General features: G+C 50.2%; 1 pseudogene; it reads right to left on the reverse strand.

Annotated features, from left to right (window-relative positions):
- Positions 1-4,424: 4,424 nt before the first annotated feature.
- Positions 4,425-5,586, reverse strand: LOC149389186 (transcription factor MYB44 pseudogene; annotated as a pseudogene).
- Positions 5,587-6,000: the final 414 nt, after the last annotated feature.

Below are 6,000 nucleotides of genomic sequence, written 5' to 3' on the forward strand. Positions count from 1 at the left end.
GTGCGCGTCGGGGGAAAACCCTCCGCGCCCCCTAGTTCATATTTCTTGATTCTCAGGTTGAAGAACACGAAGAACGCGAAGAATACGAAGTCCGACTATTGGCGAAGTGACGCGGAGCCGAAAACCACTTTCCGGTGAGGCAAGGACGAAGAGAATAGAAGAACTTCACAATACCTAACCTACGTGTGGTCATAGGGTCCGACCCTAGATCCAACCACGGACGGTTCTGAGTGCCACGTCGAGTTCCCGAAGGTCTCCACTACAGTCGTAACGCCACAAGATATCTTCGACCCGTTACGATCCATTCGGAGCCATAGGAGATTCAATGCCTGCAACCTAAGATCGATACACGTCGCAAGCTCGCACCCCGACACGTGTCTCGTGAATGTTAATCAGAAAAACGCATTAACATTTTGGCGCTAGAAGGAGGGGATCTCGAGAACAACCACGAGCTCCCCACCGGCAAACCCGCTTCCTTCGTGGAAGACCATAAGATCCACCAACAACAAATGGCTAGCCACCTAGCCATCTCCGAGGGTGGCCTCCCTCCGGCGGGAAGCGTAGCATTCAACACTCGGGCCCGAGCTCGCCAAGCACAAGAAAATGACACCTCTCAGGAGGAGGCTGTCCCCGTACCCGTTCGAGACGCACGAATGGAACAGATCGAGACAAATCTCTTCCGCCTCGCCGGCATTGTCGGGAGAATCGAGGGTCGAGGCACCGTCGCCGAAGACATATTTGACGAGCAAGATGCATCGGAGTACGTCCCATTGGGACCCGAGATTCAAGATTCGGAGCAAGGCCTTGACGACAACCCTGAAGGAGAAGCCCCCGAGCCCTTTCAAGAGGAAAGCGGCGGCGCCCCCGATCCGAGCATTCGGGACATCGGCCACAATCACCTTGAAATGGCACGAGGAGTTCGTGGACTTCACCGACGCCGCGAGGCTCGCCGAACAATCGTTGAACAAAGGCCACAAAACCAGCCGGCCTCCTCACGGAGCTCTCGCTCCTTCTCTGAGGCTAGAACGGATCGTTCGCGTCTGTCCGCCTTCGATCGCCTAGGCCACAGAGAAGACATGGGAGATAGCGGGGACGCTCGAAGGTTCGCACCACTGAGGCGCGTCCACAACCCGAGACCCGCTCCCCGCCATGACGAAGGCTTGAGGCAAAGGCTCAACGACCGAAGAGAGATTCCACAGAATCCTCCCCTTATTGAACCAGTGAACCCTCGAGCGGAAACGGGACCAATCCTTGCCAACTCGACTCCGCCACACATCGCGGCTCTCGACCAAGCGTCTAATGAGAGAGGACGCAGGATAAGAGTTACCCCCGCGGCGACCCCCAATGACAACACGGACATGATGACACTCTTCCAAGAGTTGAGGGACGAGGTACGAGGCATTAGAGCAACTCAAATCCTTACGCCCGACGTCCGCAACATGATGGAAGATGTTGCTTCGCCATTCACAGCTAATATCCTCGCAGAGGATTTCACACGTGACTTCCTTCTACCACGCATTCCCGCATATGACGGAAAGGCCGATCCACTCTGTGACATTCAACAATATCAGATATGGATGAGAGTGGGGAGACACTCACCAGCGATCATGTGTCAGGCGTTCTGCCTTACTCTGAGTGGTCCCGCCTACCTATGGTTCCTCAAGCTAAGGCCCGAAACCCTTCGATCTTTCGAAGAGCTGCAACAGAACTTCCTCGCTCGCTTCAGCGGTTCTAGAGAGAGGAAGCTGGGAAAAGGCCACCTTCGGACAGTCAGGCAGATGAGAAGCGAATCTCTTCGCGAATATTTGTCACGGTTCACTGATGAGTCAAACAAGGTTGATAAGTTTGAAGAAGGCGACGCCATTTCTGCCATTCTCGATGGACTTATACTTGGTGACTTCCTCAGCTCGTTGATCAAGAAAGAGCCGAAGACAATGACCGAGCTCACGGCCCGGGCCGGGAAGTACATCACTCTGGAAGAGTTTGTCCAGATCCGAAGGACAAGCGACCATGGAAACCGCCGAAGAGATGACAATGACTCCGATGACTGGAAAAGGAGGAAGACACGAACCAACACTGCCGAACGATCCCATACCGGCTCGAAGCATCTGTTGGTGGAAAAGTTTCGAGACCACTCAAATTTCACCCCGCTGAACGCCCCACCTGAGAGGATCCTTGCGTTGGCACGCGACAAGTTTACCGCTCCCGCGCCTCTAAAGAGCGACCCCGCCAAACGAGACCGTTCCAAGTACTGCGAGTTTCACCAATGTTACGGGCATCCGACCTCCGGATGCATCGATCTTAAGAGACAAATCGAGTCATTAATCCAAGGAGGGGAACTGAAAGAGTTCGTTCTCAAAATGGTCAACAACGCCGAAGTCTCGACAAGTCGACATGGTAAAGCAGTGGACAAGGGGAACGATGAGAACGGGGCTCAAAGGGTAAGAGCCCCTCTCAACGTTGTTACCTAAAAGTTAGAAGCCATCCAAGCAAGAACGAGATCCGCATCGATGATCAAACCCAACATGCTCTCCATTTTATCACCATCGTTTTTGTCCCACCACATGTAATTCCCCACGAAGGGAAACCTTTTGTAATCCACTCAGTGGAAAGACTTTTATCAATGAAAAACGACCTCCTTTTGTTGCCTCTAACACCAACTCAACCTCCATGGTTTAGGGTCGCTCAATCCCAATGATCAAGTCGCTTAACGCCCCCGTGGCTCCGAAAATTCCGACCCCCGCGGTCTAGGGTCGCTCGATCCCCGTGATCGAGTCGCTCAAGGCCCTCGTGGCTCCGAAAATCCTGACCCCCGTGGTCTAGGGTCGCTCGATCCCCGTGATCGAGTCGCTCAAAGCCCCCGTGGCTCCAAACACATTTCGACCTTCGTGGTTTTGGGTCGCTCGATCCCGAATTCATATAGCTTGGTTGAAATCATCATCAAGTGGTGTAACACCCCGTACCCAGAGCACTGCGGAACGATCCAAAGATAGGCGAAGCCCCGATCCAAGAGGTTTGAGCGCGTTTAGCCAAAAATCGAGATTGTACCCGGGCGCAAGCGGTTAAGGATGTTGCACTACTAGGAGTAAATTTCACCTAAACTTGAAGAAGATCGAATCTCAGCGATCCAGACAAGCAAGCCAAAAAGCATATAGTCAGACCCTTCGCGGTTCGGACGAGCATACACAAAGGCCATCTACAAAAAAAAGGCAAAGAAAAGACTCTCCCAGACTATAAAGTTTCTCGCACGACAAGTCACACGTGAAACTGGGGGGTTAATGTTATGTCGTTATTTTTCACAAGTGAAAAATGACACTCTTAATAAAAAAAACGACAAGCAAGCGACTCTGAAGGCTGAGCCGCAAAACGGCTCTGGAGGCTGAGCCTCTAACGGCTCTGAGCCCCTAATGTTCACATAGTGTACCACCATTTGAGAAAAGTTAAAGTTAAACTCTTCCTATAAATATCATCCATGATATAGAAGAAGAAGAACAACAACTCATTCTAAGCAAAGAAAAATACTACAACTTCTCTCTCTAACTTCTCTCTCTAAAAATATTTCCTCTCTCTACCCTCTAGGCATCCATGATGTTGAGCGTCGGAGTGCGCGTCAGGGAAAAACCCTCCGCGCCCCCTAGTTCATATTTCTTGATTCTCAGGTTGAAGAACACGAAGAACGCGAAGAATACGAAGTCCGACTATTGGCGAAATGACGCGGAGCCGAAAACCACTTTCCGGTGAGGCAAGGACGAAGAGACTAGAAGAACTTCACAATACCTAACCTACGTGTGGTCATAGGGTCCGACCCTAGATCCAACCACGGACGGTTCTGAGTGCCACGTCGAGTACCCGAAGGTCTCCACTACAGTCGTAACGCCACAAGATATCTTCGACCCGTTACGATCCATTCGGAGCCATAGAAGATTCGATGCCTACAACCTAAGATCGCTACACGTCGCAAGCTCGCACCCCGACTCGTGTTTCGTAAATGTTGATTAGAAAAACGCATTAACAATAATGCATAAAGAATAATCTCTACTTGCACTTCATTTTATATTATTTTTTTCTCAGCACATAAGAATTCTATAAGATAATCGATGCAGAGCTGCATAATCTCGAAACGGTCTTTTGTATTTACTTCAAAGTTCAAACAATATTATCTCGGCCACGTCACGGCAATTTCACACCACCACGCAGGCAGCGACGTAGCGATGCTTCCAAACGAAAAATATCTGGTCCACTAGAGTCGTAGCTCATCAGTACATTTGCCGTACCATTATTCACCGTGACGTCATAATTTTGTTTTGTGGCTGTTTTCAAAAATCTGTAAATTATTTTCCAGCTTCTTCGTTTCAAGTTTCAACAAACAATTTCTAAAGCTTTCTGCGAACGATTTCAAACTATTGCTTACAGTAATGAGTCAGTAACCAAATAAAACAAAAGAAAACCCATTGTTTCGTTGGGAATATATTTGCTCTGTTTTTCCACTTCTCTAAATTATTTACAAACGGCCTCGAAATTATTTTTTTTCATTCAAAGACGAAGAAAAGGCATAGCAAATAAAACAGAGGAAGTTTTACTCTCTATGTAGCCTATGTTGCCGATTAAACAAACGAAATTCCTGATTATGTGTATTTTCATGGTTTCTCAACTAAATCCATCTTTGTGACTCCAATGCGCTTAACTCCAACATTTCTAACCACTTCTGAGCTCTTCTCGATATCGGCCATGTAATCCATCACTTCCTTTCGGATCATCTCGTGAACCAGGTTCCGAATCTCCGGTCCGAATCTCAGCGGCGTCGATTTCGGAGGCTCTGGCTCTGGCTCTGGCTCTGGCTCTGGCTCAGGCTCAGGCTCATGGCTCGGGTTATGGTTAGGGTTAGGGTTGGGCTCTGCAATTCCGGATCCAGGCATAGAGAGACTGAGGCTCGTCGACACCTCTTCGTACGCGTCGCTCTGCCCCAGCGGAGGAGGAAAGTAAGAACCAGCCGAGATTGCTCTCGCCACCGGCCGGATCACCGGAGGCGCGGCGGTTGCGTCGCCGCCGGCCTCCGACGCATCCGAGCTGTATCCGAGAGCGGCGAACGACGTTTCCGGGGGAGAGACGGCGAGGCGCTTCGACGGAGACGGCGGCGATGGCGGCGGAGACGATCGGTGCTTCCTCTTGAGAGTTGAGTTCCAGTGGTTCTTGATGGCGTTGTCCGTACGTCCGTCGAGGAGCCTGGCTATGGTCGCCCATTTGTTGCCGTACTTTGCGTGCGCGGAGAGGATGATCTCGTCCTCCTCCGCCGTGAACGGCCGATGCTGAACCTCCGGCGAGATTTGGTTGCACCACCGGAGACGGCACGACTTTCCCGATCGCCCGGGGATCGACTTGCTGATGACCGACCAGTTCCTCGCGCCGAGCCGCCTCACCAGTCTCTGCAGAAGCTCGTCCTCCTCCGGACTCCACGGTCCTCTAACCTTCTCCATTGTCGAAACCTTGGCCGAGCTAAACCCTAGAAAAAAAATCTCCGACGCTCTCTTAAAGAAGCTCGGTGAAGAGAGAAGAGTTATTTTCTGTGTTTTAGAGAGATAAAACTGAGTGATTTGGTTTTATAAAGAGACGGTTCGGGTAACTGATAAAGCCGGTTAACCGAATTTGCGTAGAAGTGGGCGTGGTTCTACTCCTTTGCCGGTTACATAGTACGTACGTATACACACAACTGTCTATAACCACCCGTTTATTGCCACGTCGGCGTCGAGATTTTTTATTTAATTATTGGGGGAGTGTCGCTTCTTCTTCACAAAATCTCGGCGAAAAACGAAAAAAAATAAAAATACAATAATTTAATAGGTTATTTGAAATTCTCGGGTGGGCGTGACAGTTATTGCCCCCATTCTCGTGAGGCGTACGGTTACGGAAGTTACTAGAGCGTGGTTTCTCGTTAATATACCGCGAGAAGTTGAGAGAGAGGGAAGTTGTTAATGGAGGAGATAAGTTTGACCGAGCCAGGCT

The sequence above is a fragment of the Urtica dioica genome, chromosome 8 (assembly GCF_054948205.1).
Source record: "Urtica dioica subsp. dioica isolate 48M chromosome 8, U.dioica_male_clone48M_v1_H2, whole genome shotgun sequence".
NCBI lineage: Eukaryota > Viridiplantae > Streptophyta > Magnoliopsida > Rosales > Urticaceae > Urtica > Urtica dioica.